The sequence below is a fragment of the Schistocerca americana genome, chromosome 3, assembly GCF_021461395.2.
Source record: "Schistocerca americana isolate TAMUIC-IGC-003095 chromosome 3, iqSchAmer2.1, whole genome shotgun sequence".
Lineage (NCBI taxonomy): Eukaryota > Metazoa > Arthropoda > Insecta > Orthoptera > Acrididae > Schistocerca > Schistocerca americana.
Window position 1 is genome coordinate 581,213,318 of NC_060121.1, and position 20,549 is coordinate 581,233,866.

Genomic DNA, 20,549 nt, shown 5'->3' on the forward strand with positions numbered 1-20,549 from the left:
GTGGGTCAAATGCCTCTCTGAAGTCAAGTATCATCCCATCTAACAGCCGCGATCCATGGTTTTCATCTGTGATGTGAGATCTTCGCAAATTGTGCTTCACGTGATCGACGTTTCCTACATCCATGCTGGCTGGTCTGGAGGAAGTCATTATGTTAGAGATATTTTAGTGCATTTGCGCTTAAAATATGTTGCAAGATCCGACGACAACTATACGTCAAGGGTACTGGATGGTGGTTTTCTTGGATCACTGTTGCTGTCCTTCTTATAGGCGGGTGAGAGTTGTGCTTCCTTCCCAGCAATGAGCACAGTTTTTTCTTCTCGCGATCATTCGTGTATTACGTTCAAAGTTCGACCTAACTAAGCCACAGAGTCCATACACAATCTCTTATGAATTCCATCACGCCGCGGAACTTTGTTAAATTTTAACCATTTCTGCTGCTTCTAAAAGCCACTGACACTAACATTTACTTCGTTCAAATTTGTTGTTCATGACTGTCTGGACACTAACGTTAGTGCCATTAACGGCCTTCACATACTGCCAGACTTTCCTCAGGTTTTGTAAAATGTCTTTTGATAATAATGTCCTAAGATGGTCATTAAATGTTTCACGTATAGCCTCCTCCACATCCAAATGTATTTCATTCAACATCTCCTTATAGATCTATATTCGGTTTTACGCGTATTATGCAGCTGAATGTGTTTCTTTAGAAGTTTGTTTACAGTGACTGTATATCACAGAAGATCCTTCCCATCATGAAGCATTCCACTAGGTACGTATCTGTCATTGTCCTTGGTCAATTTTTTTTTTTTTTTTAACTTGAGGCATAGTTTCTCTACTTTCTCTTGTCCTGAACTAAATGTTTCAATTTCGTCTGTGAAATATGATGTTAATGCTTGTGTATTTAGTTTACATAATATATAAATCTTTCTACTTGTATTAGTTGCCCTTTGTACTATGGTAATCATTGTTGCTACGACTGCCTCATGGTCAAGTTTCAAAGTGTACAGCCTCAGAAAGGTCAGGTCTGTTTGCTGGACTTAGATCCGATATTTTTCCGTCATGAGTGGGGTTCTGAGCTACGTGTTCTACGTAGTTTTCAGAATAGATATTTAACAATGTTTGGAGGATGTCTTACTATGCCAATCACTAACAAAACTATAGCTATACCTTTTGCTCGTATATCATTAAAGTCTCTTCTTATGATTCCAGTACGATTGGGGAACTTGTGCACTAGTTAAGTGAAGTTTTGTCCAAAACTTCCGCTTACATTAGGAGTTAAGTCTGGAACATTGTTCACTTTAACACCTTTACGAAATTAATGTATTGTAACAATTTCATGCTAATTTTAATAAAATATGCCATACGCAAACTGCCCAGTTAAATTATTTGAGCATCATACTCCAGCCGGTTTACTCCTAGAGAAAGAACTAGCCAGAAACTCACTTCTGTGACATAATACTGAGCGCCTACAGTCAGCTTCGGACCAACAGGGGTACGAGGCTTAGTTACAACTGATACCTACCTTCTGATCCTGCGTCCTTGAAGACAAGTCGCACGTGCTCCACATGTTAACCCACCTGCCCTTGTCTGAGATACAGTTATACTTACACTGCACTCCCACATGTGAAACCTGATTGAACTTTGCAAGAATACGTCAACAGTCCATAAGGGGCTGGAACACTGTTAAAGAAAGAACAAACTAATCTGGTAATATCAGATATATTTCTGATGGTCTTGTCCTCTAGTTACAACATTTACGCAAAGCTGACTACAGTATTAATAAGAATTGAACACGCTTGTGGGACCAAAAGTAGTTCCGACAGTAAGCCAATTACACGCTATCGAATTAGCTACTCGCACAACACACTACATTCACTGCACTGTTCTGTCACGCAGACAGACCAGGATAATTTTGCATTTGCCACTTCTGTCTAAGTTATTAGCTATCTCAGTCTAAATCTGTAGATCAATCTGAATATACGCTGAGGCACCAATTAAAAGTACTGCCTATGCAACCGTACGTATTCATAATTAATCAACACCAAATGAACAAATACAAATGCCCTATTTCATTCAAGCTCCGACGCATTATGTTTTACACAACAGTCTGTCTCCCCTACTTGCAGCTTTCGGGACTACTCTGACCTTCATAGATCGGTTTGTCCACTTGAAACTCCTAGAAGTACAATCCGAAATAATTCTGCTTTAAGTCTTACTCTCGTATTTTTTTATGGATTATATTTCTTTCCCTGACCGTTCCTGATTTGTGTTAGTCCACCGGCTTACTGCGAAAAGGTGTCAGCCCTCGCAAATCGCGTCTAACTTGTTTTCACCATCGTACTCTTGCGGCAGCTTTCTGAAAAATTGCGATGCCGTGCCCTAAATCGCGCCATTAAGATTTTGCGCCCTTGCGTGCTCTGTGTACCGATACACAGTACAAAATCTTAAATCGTGCGACGACAAGTCAGACATAAAACAAAGTAAAATGAAAATTCTAAAAAACTCAGAAAGTACTCATACAAGTAGCTGTCATAACGGTAATAAGAATGAAACAAGAATGGTACAAACAGACTCTACAAGATAACTGTATAGGATCTTTGTGGTAATTAATTGTTCTTTTTCTAGCTGGCGATATAAGCTAAAAAAACCAGCGTTATTACTCACTCTCGGTTCTAGTGTCGAAGGTGACGCACGTTACGGTTGCCGTTTCGCATTGTGCGTGGGAATAATTTCATTATAATTTCATTGCATTCCGTCACCAACCAACGCTTTAAAGGACTCGCACAATAATTATTAAGAACAAGAAACTGAATATACTAATTTATGTCGTGTTAAGGTAAAAACTATGAACATTCTGTTAAGTTCAGACATTGGCCGCTTCTCGGCAAGACAAAGATTGTTACGTTAAAAAAAGGAAATACTTTCTTTCATTAACAGGTTTCTTTTAATTAGATTTCGCTACAGAAACGATATTCCGCAGCAATATTTTAATGTGATAACACGAAATACAATCCCTGACATTATGTTTACATTTTTTTTCTCACTATGAGAGCTCCACGTAGACATCTGTTTTAACAAATTCTAAAAGCACCTCACGTAATCATATATGAACAAGGCGGTGAGTCGCACGCTGGTAAATAATCAGAGCTCAGAGAACTATTTTACGAAAGTATAGATTCCTGTCGCCCATATTATCATGATTCTTTCTGGTGTCCGCTCCGCCAGATAAGTGCTCTATCCACACTCTGGACGGGCGTAAATATCAGTAAAGGTAGGTGGTAAGATCTTCTTACACTCTTTTCATCACGTTGTTGAGCACACCGTAAGTATACTTGAGACGGTGTCCCGACTGTCGCGGTAGCGGTACATCTGCCGCCCAGTCCTTGCATCAGTGGATGCCACTGGCTTTTGAACACTGCCAAGAATTCTGATTCCAGTACACTATTAAAACTGAAGTAACCCGTGATCCATATCTCTAATCAGCGGTTTTCACCAAATGCCCTAAAATAAACGGCACCACTCATACATCTTCTCTTGTTACCTCTTGCTCCGGCTGCTTAATGCATGTGATTTCAGATCCAAGTATAATAGCAATGAGTGAGGTAAGTGAGAGCACCTACCACAGCTGTATCCTACGTCTGGTGATCGATAGAAGGAACTAATGTTAATGTTATATCCACTATTGATAACATGTTTTGCACAAACAGGTCAACATACAGACCCAGTGTGTTCCTTTTTTCATCTGAATTTCGTGTCTGCCACCACCAAAAACTGCGCTTGCAATCCTCATTAAGCTAGCCTGTCGATATATATTTACATTGTTCCCAAAAATTACAGAGTTTAAATGATGACCCTAGGATTACGCTACAATCCTCTACGTATTTTTCCTGTAGGGGTCTTGAGGAAAGGATTAGCTAATTTCAGGGTGCATGGAGGCATTTAAACAGGCATACGTTCCACGCTCCATACTTCAAAGTAACATAATAGTGTTGCAGTTACTGGTATCCGTAGCAGCGTCCTTAGTTTGCAGTCAAAGCGACAAGGGTCCACGGTCCAAACCCAGTAACTGATGAAATCGGAATAAAAATCAGTAGTAATGATGACCGAAGAGCCCAGGTACAAGGAGTCACTGTCTTAGGGCCAACATACTTGTCAAAGAGTTTCAGGTATGGACAGAGTTTCTTTGCTAATCCTTGCCATTGCTGTGGGAAACTGCCTCTAAAATTCGCGAAAATCAGTAATGATTAACCGACTGAGGCTCCAGGAGGCTATGAAAACATACCATGTGTGTTCACAGGACGTGTGCCGTGTGATTTAATTGGTATCACGATGATCTCTCCATTGGCAAACGAATCCGGATTAGTCCTCCATTCAGGACTGCCAGGAATAGATAACCACAAGGAAAAGACTGAATAAAAAATGAACTGGTGAATCGGTGGGTGGAGAATTAGAAGGTTGAATGCGGTAGGCGATCTAGAATTCCTGAAAAGGGAAATGCAAAACCTTCTTCTGCATTTCGTATGTATGCGTTTAGTGAAATGGAAAGAATGTAGAGGCTCTCTGGTTCAAAAGAATATAGACTAATATTAGAAGCAGAAGAAAATGATATAATGGCAATAGGATTCGTTATAAGTAGGGAAGTAGGACACAGACTCAATCACCGCTCGCAGTCTATGGTAGGATGGTTCTCATCAGAGTTGGCAACAAACTACTGCCACTAATAATAGGTCACGTGAAAAGCAGAAGATGAAGGGATAGGTAATGTGTATGAGGAATTTTAGGTGTGTAATTAAGTACGTAAAACGACGGGATAATCCCAAGTCACGGGGCTGATAGTGGTAGTAGGGAACAGAGCAGGAGATAGAATTACAAGAGAATATGAGGTGGTAGGACTGAAAGAGGAGAATGATTAATTTAATTCTGCAATAGGTTTCAGGTAGCAATAGCAAATACACAATTCAAAAAAGGCTTGGAAGGTTCCAACTGGATAACATCTTTGTCTGGCAGAGATTCAAAATTCAGGTATTGGATTGTAAGACGTATCCAGGAGCAGATGTAGACTCCGATAGCAGTTTAGAAATGGTGAAGGGTAGACTCAGGCTTAAGAGAATCGTATGAAAGAGAGGGGAGGAAGTGGTCTACTAAATTTTGGAGGAATGGCGAGACGCATTCGAAGTTCACTAAAGATGTGGATAATGCGATAAGAAGTGCCACAATAGGCAGTTTGAGAGCAATAGACATCTAAAGAACAATCACAGACGCTGGAAATTGAAAAAACGGCTAGGAAGATAACAGCCAAGAAAACTTGTGTAGCAAAAGAAATAATTGGTCGACGAAGAAAAGAAGTGCACAAATGTTCAGGGAAGAAATACAGAAATACAAGTCACTTAGAAATAAAAGCGCAAAGGGAGCCAGGAGATGGCTTTAGGTAAAACGGAAAGAAACTAAATAACAAATAGTCGTCGGAATCAGTGAATCAGCATATATAAGAGACAAAACAGCTTTCGGTGAGAATAAAAGCAGTGGCGCCATCGTGAATAAGGCAGAGCGGAGAGCACATAGGTGCAGAGATAGCATTGAAGGCCTCTACGAGGGGTGGAATTTTCTGAGGAACTTGTCTAAGAAAGTAACAGGTGAGGATACGGAAGACATAGCAAGCTAATCAACGGCTGACATTCTGGATTATCAATCTACAGCAAACTATGCAAAGGTTGGCATTCTGGATTACCAATCCGGAGCGAGTGAACACTGTGTCATCCTCTGCCAATGGCATAATTGGAAGTGGATTACGGCGAGGAGTGGTGTCAGTAAATCGCTGTCACAGCTGTGGTCGGCTTACTTGGCCATGGAGCCGCTACTTAATCATTCAAGCAGCTTCTCAGTCGGCCTCACGAAAGTGAGTGCACCAGTCGACCCACCAAAGAAAAATTCTTGCCGTTCCAGATATCGAAACCGGGCCTTCCGTCTAGTGGCTAGATACACTGACTGTTCTACGGAGGCGGACTGCACGAGATAGGAGTCCAGCATTACAGTCGGAATTTAAAAGAGTTTCGGGTGACGTGCGACCAAACAAGGCAGAAAGAATAGAATATGTAACTACACAGTTTTTGGAACCAGAAGAGTGTCAATAAAGCTACTAGTCAAGTTCGTGTGTAAATCTATGAGTCTAGAGACTCATGGAAAAATGTCCACATATTTATGAAGATAGTAAGGATAGATAAGTGAGGGAACTACCCCACAATCGGTTTAACGGCTCATGCATCCAACGATGCAATATTTCAGTATCTGTTTGTTAAGAGGAGCGATGTTCTTTCAGACATGCTTGGATTTGTACCAGTGAACACGAATTTTCACTTCCGGCATTCCCTAATACAGCTAAAGGCTGTCCCTATTAGCCACTGCGAATACATTTTATGTATTGCGTAACGACTGTAATACCCACATTGTCTGTTCTTTCGAACATGAGAAGGACATGGCATCGTACTTCTTAACAACAGAGGCACTGCAATGTCATGCTCATCCGCCTGGTACCAGACAGGGACTTTCTGGTAAAATGCACTCCGCAGACTGTGATGCCGCAACGACGACGTATAGAAGTCTGGGTCCACCCAAGGGTCATGCACGAACAGCCAAAGTGTTGAAGGCGACCGCTCGCGCAGAGCGGGAGATCCGGTTCGAGAACCGGTGCGGCGCAAGTTTTCGTTGCTGTCGTTTACTTATGCTGCTCAGAGTTGTCCGTACTCGCTACTATGAATACATTTCATGAATGTCATAGATCCAAGTGGCTGCCTAAAACAATATACATGAGAATGAAATAGAAAGTCGAGAATCTATTAGATTACGATCAGTTTGGCTTCGGGAAAGGTAAGGTGCCAGAGAAGCAGTTGTGACCTAGCGATCCATGATGAAAGCCAGATTTATGGAATTTCTTACAATCAGTCAACCTGGAAAAAGCGTTCGACAATAATAAATGGCGCAAAAGTTTCAGATTCTTAGAAAAACAGGAGTAATACAGGGATGTGATATTCCACACCTGCTGCTCAATCTGTACACCGAAGCAGCAGTTACTGAATGATAAAATAGATTGAAAGGTGGGATAAAATTTATATGCAAATATATCAATGATAAATTTCGCTGATGACATTACTGTCAGTGAAACTGAAAAATAACTTCAGTACGTAGCGAACGGAATGAATTCTCTAAGGAATAGAGGTTCAGAGAAAACCGAAAATAAATAAAAACAATGAGAATTAGCGCAAACTAGAACAGCTTCTTAGCTTAATATCAAAATCGAGGACCTCGAGGTCTCCGAAATTAAGCAATTTTCTTATCCTGGAAGAAAAATCACACGTGATGGATGAAGCAAGCAGAACATTGACAAAAGGGACATTTCTAACCAAGATAAGTCTGCTAGTATCAAACGTCGGCCTTAACATGAGGAAGACATTTCTGAGAATGTAGTTTTCGAGCACAGCATTGTATGGTGGTGAACCATGGACTGCGTGACTGAGGGAAGAGAATATCACCCAAGCGTTTGAGATGTGGTGCTGTAGGAAGAAGTTGAAAATCATCTGGGCTAACAATACAAGGAATGAGGAGGTTCGCTGAAGACTCGACAAGAAGAACGGACAGGATAGTAGAACATGTATTAAGATAGCAGAGAATAACGTAAATGTAATTAAAGGTAATAACAGAGTGTGAAAACTGTGGGGGGAGACAGATACTGGAATGCATGTATCGAATAACTGACGATGTAAGATGCGCAAGGGGGGATTTTGTGGCTGACCGAATCAAGCTAGCCTCTAATACGACGATGCAAAAAAGTAACCGAATAGATAAATAAATAAAACTGGTATATTGTGATGCACCCTCTGCCAAGCACTTCACAGTGATTTGGTGAGTCTATATGCTGATATAAATGTAGATGTAAGTATCAAACTGTTGAGTGTGAAATATTCATTTTTGACACTACCTACCCGTGTTGGAATAGGGATTATTGTATTGTTCTTGAAGACTGATTACTTTTTGACTCTCTCACAAATTTTGCATCCGAAATGCATTAGATATTTCATGCTTGGTTCTTCCAAAACCCTAAAATCCTGATGAATATTATTTAGTCCAGGTGCCTTGTTTCGACGTAAGTCTATGTGTGCATTGCCAAATTAAACTCACAGTATTATGTCTCAACTCTCGTATTCATCTACTTGCTATTTCTTTTTCATTTTCTCCAAGTTCGTTTACTTTTCGTACCTTCTCTGTGTATTCGTTCCACCTGTCAAACTTTCATTCATGCGTAATACTGGCTTTCCATCAGAGCACTTCATAATAAGAAAGCTTCTTTTGTTTTCTCCAAAACGTTCCTCAATTTTCTCTTGCTCGCAACCTATCCCTCTCGCAGTAATGCTTGCCTCTATTCCTTAAAATTCCCTAATTTCTATCAGTTTCATTTTAAGATGCCTCTATTCATTTTTGCCTCCTTCATTTTCTTACATTTTAATATTTTCTCCTTATTGAATAGAAATTTAATATCTTCTGAGTTGTCTTTCTATTTGAACCTCCGCTGCCTCCAATAATTCCTCTCTTTTTTTGTATGCATTTCCTTTGTTTCAATTCATTGTTACTTAATTCTCATTATGAGTCTCTGAACATCACCTAGTTCCTTCGACTTATCGAGATCTCATGTCCTCAATTTCCCATATATGCAATTTCTTCAGTTTTAATCTGGAGCTCTTTACCAATAAATTACGGTCGGAGACCACATCTATTTCTGAAAATGCCTAATAATTCCCTATTTCTAACTTACCAATATATAGGGTGCACCATGAGGGATGATCGATACTGAGAGATGAGACACGGACGCACATTTTAAACGAACAACTGCATACAGTCCTATGTGCTATTCTGAATGCTTTCAGAGATGAAACACATTGTAATGTTGATGCTTTAATTTGTTCTAAAAGCGGTGCTGATATTCAAGACAATAAAAGCGGGTTAAAAGCTGAGAGATATCTGGGGAAGTTAACCTTGCATTACTGAGCAACTGATTCACCAGGTATCCAGTCTGGCTTACCAAATTCCCAACCAGACTAAAATTAATTATAATCTTTTAGTAGTCATCTTACTATAACCGTTGATATATACATGAAAAGACAATTTAAATAAAAAGAAATAAATCAGTTTATATTTGGACATTTATTTTATCATTGACCATTGTTCCGTTAAAATTTCAGCATATTAAACTTGATTCATAATTAACTGGTGCCTTATTTAAGATTGTGAAAATGTCAGTTTGTAATCTTACGGAACACATCAAATATGGAGCCAAGATTGGGAGACTGCATACAACACTGCATTCATAAAATAACACACGAAGAACGTTGAAACATATGCAAGAGGAGATTAACCACAACCAACCGATTCAATTTTGACCCAAAGAAGTTACGTTCGTAGCGGAATCCTGTCCGTCATTAAATTACCACACACTGGTATACTAAATTCATACTAACTCTCTGTGAAATCTTCCAGAAAAGAATAGCTGAGGGCTACTTTGATGATTACACTACATGCTTCACATGGTCAACTTGGTTCACACAAAGAGTGTAACTCCAGAATAATTTTGATAATTAAAATATATTACATCGAAACACAAATTACAAAAGAGAAACCTCGAACTGGTTACTATCGTCTTACTATTAACCTGATGGGTCAAACAATTGTACACGCACGTGGTAGTGGTCTTACAAAGTACACCCCACGTGGGTTGAACATAAGGAAAAGTTGCTATATTGAAAAATATTGTCAAGACGAGGCCTTATAATCTCACGCACATTCGCATTTAAGATTGCTGATATTAGTTAGAGTTACTCATCATCCCCTTCACCCATGAACCATGGACCTTGCCGTTGGTGGGGAGGCTTGCGTGCCTCAGCGATACAGATGGCCGTACCGTAGGTGCAACCTCAATGGAGGGGTATCTGTTGAGAGGCCAGACAAACATGAGGTTCCTGAAGAGGGGCAGCAGCCTTTTCAGTAGTTGCAGGGGCAACAGTCTGGATGGTTGACTGATCTGGCCTTGTAACATTAACCAAAACGGCCTTGCTGTGCTGGTACTGCAAATGGCTGAAAGCAAGGGGAAACTAAGCCGTAATTTTTCCTGAGGACATGCAGCTTTACTGTATGATTGAATGATGATGGCGTCCTCTTGGGTAAAATATTCCGGAGGTAAAATAGTCCCCCATTCGGATCTCCGGGCGGGGACTACTCAAGAGGAAGTCGTTATCAGGAGAAAGAAAACTGGTGTTCTACGGATCGGAGCGTGGAATGTCAGATCCCTTAATCGGGCAGGTAGGTTAGAAAATTTAAAAAGAGAAATGGATAGGTTAAAGTTAGATATAGTGGGAATTAGTGATGTTCGGTGGCAGGAGGAACAAGACTTTTGGTCATGTGATTAAAGGGTTATAAATACAAAATCAAATAGGGGTAGTGCAGGAGTAGGTTTAATAATGAATAAAAAAATAGGAGAGTTGGTTAGCTACTACAAACAGCATAGTGAACGCATTATTGTGGCCAAGATAGACACAAAGCCCATGCCTGCTACAGTTGTACAAGTTTATATGGCAACTAGCTCTGCAGATGATGAAGAAATAGAAGGGAGACGAAAATTTAATAGTCATGGGTGACTGGAATTCGTCAGTAGGAAAAGGGAGAGAAGGAAACATAGTAGGTGAATATGGATTGGGGGGAAGAAATGAAAGAGGAAGCCGCCTGGTAGAATTTTGCACAGAGCGTAACTTAATCATAGCTAACACTTGGTTCAAGAATCATAAAAGAAGGTTGAATACCTGGAAGAATCCTGGCGATACTAAAAGGTATCAGATAGATTATATAATGGTAATACAGAGATTTAGGAACCAGGTTTTAAACTGTAAGACATTTCCAGGGGCAGATGTGGATTCTGACCACAATCTATTGGTTATGAACTGCAGATTGAAAATGAAGAAACTGCAAAAAGTTGGGAATCTAAGGAGATGGGACCTGGATAAATTGAAAGAACTAGAGGTTGTAGAGAGTTTCAAGGAGAGCATAAGGGAACAATTGACAGGAATGGGGGAAAGAAATACAGTAGAAGAAGAATGGGTAGCTTTGAGGGATGAAGTAGTAAAGGCAGCAGAGGACCAAATAGGTAAAACGACGAGGGCTAGTAGAAATCCTTAGAGTAACAGAAGAAATATTCAATGTATTTGATGAAAGGAGAAAATATAAAAATGCAGTAAATGAAGCAGGCAAAAAGGAATACAAACATCTCAAAAATGAGATCGACAGGAAGTGCAAAATGGCTAAGCAGGGATGGCTGGAGGACAAATGTGAGGATGTAGAGGCTTGTCTCACTAGGGGTAAGATAGATACTGCCTACAGGAAAATTAAAGAGACCTTTGGAGAGAACCACTTGTATGAATATCAAGAGCTCAGATGGCAACCCAGTTCTAAGCAAAGAAGGGAAGGCAGAAAGGTGGAAGGAGTATATAGAGTGTTTATACAAGGGCGATGTACTTGAGGACAATATTATGGAAATGGAAGAGGATGTTGATGAAGACGAAATGGGAGATAAGATACTGCGTGAAGAGTTTGACAGAGCTCTGAAACACCTGAGTCGAAACAAGGCCCCGGGAGTAGACAACATTCCATTAGAACTTCTGATGGCCTTCGGAGAGCCAGTCATGACAAAACTCTACCATCTGGTGAGCAAGATGTATGAGACAGGCAAAATACCCTCAGACTTCAAGAAGAATATAATAACTCCAATCCCAAAGAAAGCAGGTGTCGACAGATGTGAAAATTACCGAACTATCAGTTTAATAAGTCACAGCTGCAAAATACTAACGCGAATTCTTTACAGACGAATGGAAAAACTCGTAGAAGCGGACCTCGGGGAAGATCAGTTTGGATTCCGTAGAAATGTTGGAACACGTGAGGCAATACTAACCTTACGACTTATCTTAGAAGAAAGATTAAGAAAAGGCAAACCTACGTTTCTAGCATTTGTAGACATAGAGAAAGCTTTTGACAATGTTAACTGGAATACTCTCTTTCAAATTTTGAAGGTGGCAGGTATAAAATACATGGGAGCCAAAGGCTATTTACAAATTGTACAGAAATCAGATGGCAGTTATACGAGTCGGGGGGCATGAAAGGGAAGCAGTGGTTGGGAAAGGAGTGAGACAGGGTTCTAGCCACTCCCCGATGTTATTCAATCTGTATATTGAGCAAGCAGTAAAGGAAACAAAAGAAAAATTCGGAGTAGGTATTAAATTTCATGGAGAAGAAGTAAAAACTTTGAGGTTCGCCGATGACATTGTAATTCTGTCAGAGACAGCAAAGGACTTGGAAGAGCAGTTTAACGGAATGGACTGTGTCTTGAAAGGAGGATATAAGATGAACATCAACAAAAGCAAAACGAGGATAATGGAATGTAGTCAAATTAAATCGGGCGATGCTGAGGGAATTAGATTAGGAAATGATACACTTAAAGTAGTAAAGGAGTTTTGCTATTTAGGGAGTAAAATAACTGATGATGGTCGAAGTAGAGAGGATATGAAATGTAGACTGGCAATGGCAAGGAAATCGTTTCTGAAGAAGATAAATTTGTTAACATCGAGTACAGATTTAAGTGTCAGGAAGTCGTTTCTGCAAGTAGTTGTATGGAGTGTAGCCATGTATGGAAGTGAAACATGGACGATAACTAGTTTGGACAAGAAGAGAATAGAAGCTTTCGAAATGTGGTGCTACAGAAGAATGCTGAAGATAAGGTGGGTAGATCACGTAACTAATGAGGAGGTATTGAATAGGATTGGGGAGATGAGAAGTTTGTGGCACAACTTGAGTATAAGAAGGGATCGGTTGATAGGGCATGTTTTGAGGCATCAAGGGATCACAAATTTAGCATTGGAGGGCAGCATGGAGGGTAAAATTCGCAGAGGGAGACCAAGAGATGAATACACTAAGCAGATTCAGAAGGATGTAGGTTGCAGTAAGTACTGGGAGATGAAGAAGCTTGCACAGGATAGAGTAGCATGGAGAGCTGCATCAAACCAGTCTCAGGACTGAAGACCACAACAACGAACAACAACTCATCATCCACACGTGGTTCCACTTTACGCACAAAGTAGTGACAAAGCAACTACTGGAAGATATTCTGAACTTCACACTCGAATTACACAGCGTTGCAATTTAAGATAACATTTGATATTTTAGATCTAAACCTGAAATAAAGGCGATTAAATTTTCAGTTAGGCTGAACTTAAGAAATCGATTGTCCTACAGACTTAGCAGAGACACGCTTAACCGGAGATCTTAACACTTCAGACGCTCGCCGTGGACAGACTAGCGTGGGCTCCTAACGAGGGTGCTTCACAGATACAAACGGAAGTGACCTGAGAGGCAGCTTCCTAAACCAACATGACAAGGGACGGACAGGACTATACTAAGAATGGAAACCTCTTTGCTCTTAGAAAGCGTAGCTACCTGTTCCAACGTTGGTCCTACTGTTCTCTAGCAGACAGGCTTGTCTGCTACCATCAAGCATGCAACTAGAAATACGTTTGCTCATTCATCCTTTCACACAGAAGGTAAGGGGGATGACAGTATCTTATCGTATACAGTATATAAAAGAACGCGGATGTACGTACCGTATGAGACTGTGTGACATGAATTACATATAAACTGTTTTTTAAAGTGTAGTAGTGTGACAGATCGTTCTTGATTATGTGTAAAAGTAACACGTTCCACTGCTCAGTCTCCTCCAAGATAGTCAGAAACACCACAGTAAATTTAGAAGTGGAATGTATGCCGTAAATGACAACAGTTTTAAGAAATTAACATGAAAGGAATCCAACAGATACCTTTCAACATGTATGGACATTTGTTCTAGGGCCAGTGGCATGCACGTACCTGTCTTATCCACCGAACATATCTGGCCCTCCAATCAAGCCCTATGTACTTCTTCGCTTTCCGCATCTCAGCTAGGGATGTCTTTCTGCCATTAAACTAGGCCCTTTGACCGCGAAATTGCTCATGGTGTATTGTGAGTGAAGTAGTGTGAAGGTCTGAGAGTGTGTCAGAGAGGAGCATCAGTTAACTACGTTTGTACACCTAATGAAGGATATGCGTAAATGGTTTATGTTTAGGACTTCAGAGATGGTTGAGCTCCTACTGGTGTCGAAAAATGTCGTCGGCGCCTTCCTTCACGTCGACTTCCTAACCGTAGAGTGTTTGCTATAGTCTTGAAGAGACTCCATAAAATAAGTATTCTTCGAAGATCCCACTGTCCTTCTGGACGTACCATTCAATAACCTTGCAGGAACAGCAACATATTGTTCAAATGGTGCAACCTAGTCGGACTACCAGCACACGGCGATTTTCTGCACGTATCAGTGTCCCATATGCGTGAATGGCGAACAGTACATGTGGGAAACCTGTAACCATCTCATATGCAGTCTTCATTCGCACCCAACTTCAGTTACTGGTTAAGGGACAGTTGTCATTTACTTTCATTAAAACTGTCCACTGGTGGAACCACGTTTACACAGAATGGAATTACCAACACGTGTAATGATCATGGATGGTCGCAGAAAACTCCACACGCTTCAGCGAAGACATATTTCCAAGTTTGTTTTCCGACCAATGTCCGGTGTTGGATGATCGCTAACATGTTGATGGGTCCAATCAGTTTAGAAGAGCGCATGACGGAGCAGAATTACTTACATGTTTTGGATGGTCCTTTGGCTACGCGGATTGCAACATATTTCGGACATGATGGAGCCTGTCCATATTTTACCACACATGTGAGGGAACATCACAACCGCCGGTACCCTAATTGCTGGATTAGTCGTTGCAATACAGTTGACTAGCTAACAAGGTCGTCACACTTTATACCATTAAATTTTTGTTTTTGGAATTGTACTAAGTCTCAGGTGTACAAACGAAAGGTGAATATGCGAGATGGAATGCTTGGTTGTATTATGGACACTGCTGTCATCATTAGGGCACATCCAGGGCACTCAGACAATCAACAATATGGTCTTTCAAGAGTGCACAAATCGACAGAAGTTGACGCTGAAGTAGTCGAACATTTTTTTGAACTGTCCAACACCTGTAATGTGGAGTGTACGATAATTTTTAGAGAAGAATACGCTAAAATTGCGTATTTTTCGCTTGATGCTGGGTGTAACCCATGTTATAATGTTTACCAACTCTTCTGTAAACCCGACAATATAGTGAATAATACAGAAACTATATAAAACAATGTATGTTAAATATCTTGTATCGTAGAAACCATTTATAATAGGGCACATGTCAATACGAATATTCCTCCTGAGACATCCTGCGTTATCTAGCTGAACCCTTTCCGGGTCTGCTGGCTCTTGCACAGATATAACTTTACTGGTTTGTTCTCATACCATGTGATACCTACAATTTAACTGAGTTCTGAGTAAAATTCTACCAGGTCGGTTGTACTTTCAATTATTGCACCCACTCCGTATTTACATTTTAGTATTCATTGTATTACTTCTTCTGCTATCCACTTCCAATTCCTAATCTCAATTAAATTTTCGTTTCCCTTAATCAATTGAATAATTTCTGTTACGCCGTCATTTATTTGAAACGTTTCATTGACTATGGAGCTAGTAGGCACAGACACTTACATACTGAGGTGTGCCTTGGTTTCTGTCCATTAGGTTATAATAATCCATTAATAATAGTTCACCTCAGTCCTGCTTTCTTACTCTATGTCTATCCTACTCATTCGCTAACCGTATTAGATTGTATGCTGATAACTTTTTATTCTCCCGAACAGAAAACCTTTTCCTCCTTCCATGCCATGTTACTATTAATCTCTGTATCTATCATCATTCTGTTTATTTTTTTTTCAAATTCTCTGCTGTACGTATGCTATGAATCGATTTAAAATCTCATGTTCCGATCTGAAAATAGAGAGAGTTGCATTTTTTCTTGATATATGAACTTAGGTAGGGGAAGATGCTGTATATTTTAATTTTTTTCTGTGTATAAAATCTTACCTGCGCTGCTCGGGCTATAGAAGTCTGTACTGATCATCACCGTTTACATTTCAGTTAGCAGTTGTAGTGTAACGACGTAAGTTTTTTATAACCGATTTTCGTTTGATATATGACCATGTGCAGACTTCGTCACCTACGTCAGTTTCAACCCACTTCAAAATGATTTATATTCCTTTTAAATTGTCATAGAATGGTTCATGAACGAAACTGTAAAACATCCGTTGAGTCGTGTGCAAAGAATTACATCACTTGGGCCAATTGGTTTTTGTAACTTTTCCGAATTTAAATTTCGTTTGTTTCTCCTCAGAAATTATATTGACACACGTTATTTTGATCTAATCGATATCAGAATCACACATTAAATAAACTTTTTAGATTCAAAGTTTCGGCGAACGCCGTAAGAATCACGAATCTATTTGTCATTTACTCTTAATTGTGCTATTATGGTAATTCGTAACCGAATATAGGGAGATTGCCCCTCTTCAGTTAATAGTTGCTAATAAATACTAATTTAGTACGTTCTTTAACGTTGTACATTAGGACAGAGCATTCAAATTGTGATAGATTAGTTACAGTTTCATTTATTTACTAGAGTTATTCTTTCCAAGAATGTATATTACTAATACGTTTCTCACAATAACTAATAGTACTATTTACTTTACATCATTCTTTTCCCTAATGCCTTATTTATGCCTGATGTCAAGAAGAAATCAAGCAAAACTTTCTTTAGAATCTCGGCACGGCTTTCTTTACCTTCGGACACCTTGTTGGGGTAATGGCAATTTATTTAGGAGAAACAAGCGAGAGAGCCCCGTTTGGTGTGTTCTATATTAACACTATTACAAACCTCTATTAAAGGCACTCTGCTATGTTCTCGTGAGCCATATAGCTCTGGACGCCCATGGTCCCTAAAACTATTAACCATCCCCTTTGGTTCCTACTATCCGAGTAAATTTAAAATATGCAAAATTCCTTTTGACCTAAGAGCAAAATTTCTTCCATATAAATCCCCCTTTTGGTTATCTTTCTCTTTTTGAAGTACCAGTAGATTATTGTAGAACATTTGTTTAAGCTTTCTGTTTCATTCTTTAAAATAATACATAACTATCACGAAAAACTTCACATGAATAAACTATGAATGCTCTTCCATGTGTGGCATATACTAATTATTAACTTATTTAGGAATGAAGGGTTTCATTTGATCAACACTATATAATCCTTTAATTACACCTGATGAAGGTTCCATAAGAAGTAATGCTTTGGGATGTACAATCTTATGTACAACATATGGACCTTCAAAGATAAAGAAGAATTTTCTACATTCCTTATTGATCTTAGAACTTTTAGGATGAGATCGTACTAACACAAGATCTCCTACCTGAAATGAGGGTTCTATAGCTTGTTGATTATAACTTTTAATTCTCCGTTCGGCATTTTTTACAATCTGTTCGCAAACTTTTTCGTCTGGAATGCATTGTTGGATCTCATTTACTGGTGGCCAAGGTAAAGCAGCTAGTAAAGGCTCACCTATAATTCGTAGAATAACATTTTTCTTTCCTTTACATAATACGGCAATCTACTAATTAGGACTCGTATTAGATGACTTTCAATAATTGGTTCTTCAATTAATTGAGCACGGTTTAAATTCCATTTGAAATAATTCCTATAACCTCTCCACCGTTTAGAATAAGGAGGAGGGTCTAACAACTCTAAAGTTAAGTGTTGTTGTTTTCCTCTTGACCAATAATTTTGTTTAAACTGCTTAACAAAATCATCCCAGTCCCTAAATTCAGTTCTATGCAGTACTGCCCATTCCGCAGCTTCTGCTTCTAAATGTCCTATTACAAATTGAATGCGTTTTTCATTACTCCATTTAGGAGATAATGATGTTTCAAAAGCTTTTATAAAGATTATAGGGTGAAGTTCGCCTCCTGGTTTGAATACAGGAAATCGACTTGCTACATTTGAATTGGTCGTTATGTCATCCAGACATTCTGCGAGAGAAATAGTCGGATTTTGTTTAGATTGCAGAGACGGAGTTGCATCGGATTGGCTTCCCGTGAATTCTTTATTCATATTGTTGTCGTTCGAGCTAGCAAATTCGATGCGACTGTTGTCTCTGATTATGTTATTACCTCTGCTACCTGAAATGTTTTCATTATTATCTAATTCCGATAACCGTTTAGTAATTTCCTGTATTCGCATTTCTGTATTGGATACGCGATTAGCTAATATCGATTCTTCACTGTGTTCACGATGTGAACGCTCTGTACCTTCGTCAATGTTATTATCTTTGGCAGTCTCAAGGTTACTGCATATTTCAGTAATTAAAAATTCCATGGTTTCGATTTCGGTATAATCTTTTTCTACTTGATGAGTTAATGTCTCTAATTCTACATTATCTATTGAAGAAATCTCTGCAGGTTTGGTAGAGACCTCTTTAATAGATTCCAATTCTCTACGAACAGTTTCCGTTTGCATAGGAAATTCATCTCGTAACATATTGTTATTTTTCTGTATTTCATTTACAACTAAGATATTGACACTATCTAGTCTCTCGGTTAAGTCAGTGATATCGTTTCGCATGCGAGCTTTTTCCTCGCGCGATTCCTGGATATGTTCTTCTAACCTTTTACAATTATCAGCAATCTTATTACTAAGTCCTACTAATTTTTCCTGCATTTCAACTTTAGAAGACTCTATTTTATCACTTAATTCTCGACTGGTTTCATTAAGATATTCCTGTAACCTGTCTGTAGATTTTGTTAGCTCCCCTTTAAGTCTAGCAGTAGATTCCTCGTTAGACTGTTTTAACTCCTGTTTTAGTTCCTCTTTCAATCTAGCAGTAGATTCCTCGTTAGGCTGTTTTAATTCCTGTTTTAGTTCCTCTTTCAATCTAGCAGTAGATTCCTCGTTAGACTGTTTTAATTCAGCTAGGAAATCCCCGTTAGATTGTTTTAATTTAGCAATCGCCCTAAAAAGGGATCTCATGCTCCTATCGGACATAGATTGCTCTTCGTCTGACATTTCACTTCCCGACATTATTGTATGAAATTAACTATTTACACACGCAGACTTGCAAACAACAATCCTGCAAAAGCACACTCCCTATGTACAACACTCCACTTCCAACTTGAAACAAACTCACTGGACACTAATATTGTAATTTGTAGTTCTCGATGATCAGTGTGCTGCTATGGGGCTGCAGAAGAAACAGCTGTCGATGCAGCCGCTGAGATGCTGCGACCCCGCTTCCGCAACCGGCCAGGACGCTGAGTCGAACACCGGAACGTCACCGGCTGCCACCACGCCCGGCACCGCCGTAGACAGGCGAAGCCCTCAGCAACACCTCTAATACCAGCCGGAGGAACACCCCGCAGCTGACGTACTGGGCCTATTAGTTTAGTGAGAAAAAAGGTTGTCGGGTTTTGCAGCGTTCAGCTGCGGCCCAACAGACGCGCCTTCTCGTGGAACAACTGCGTGACCGTACTGCTTGGCTGCGCTCCGTCAGATGCCCACACCCGCGAAGTCGCCGCTGGCTGGTGAAGGCTCCACGAAAACTCGCGTTGACTTCCGAAGGACTCTGGATGCTTTGTTTCGTACCTGTGTGCCTTAGTTGCACACCGGTCCTGTTTCTAAGGTCGCCACGGTGTAGTGTAACGACGTAAGTTTTTTATAACCGATTTTCGTTTGATATATGACCATGTGCAGACTTCGTCACCTACGTCAGTTACAACCCACTTCAAAATGATTTATATTCCTTTTAAATTGTCATAGAATGGTTCATGAACGAAACTGTAAAACATCCGTTGAGTCGTGTACAAAGAATTACATCACTTGGGCCAATTGGTTTTTGTAACTTTTCCGAATTTAAATTTCGTTTGTTTCTCCTCAGAAATTATATTGACACACGTTATCTTGATCTAATCGATATCAGAATCACACATTAAATAAACTTTTTAGATTCAAAGTTTCGGCGAACGCCGTAAGAATCACGAATCTTGTCAAATATATTATTAATCCGTTGACATAATTCTTCATAAATAAATCTTCAAGACACGTGTTTCAACTTTAGTAGCATACACTACTTTATTAGCTTCCTACACATACAGATGTGAACTTGAGCGTTGAGAGTTAGTGACTGACATTTCAATAAGATTAAGCTCTATATGACGTCATTGTTGTACAAAAAGAGTATAAAACTTCATTTTTAATTTTTAGAAGCACGACGCGACAACTCGGTTCCAGGATCTTCTGTTGCTCCTTGGCTGTCGACCCGCGACGTATAGCGGCCAGCAATTTCCTCTCTGGTCGCGGCAACGAAGATGCTGTCCCCGTTCGTTGCGCCGCCCTCTCCGTACATGAAACACATAAAAAAATACAAAACTTTTAGATAATTCACATCTATTACAAATAATAAAAAAACACATAAACAAAACTAGATTAAACTTATAGTCACCTGCAAACTGGGC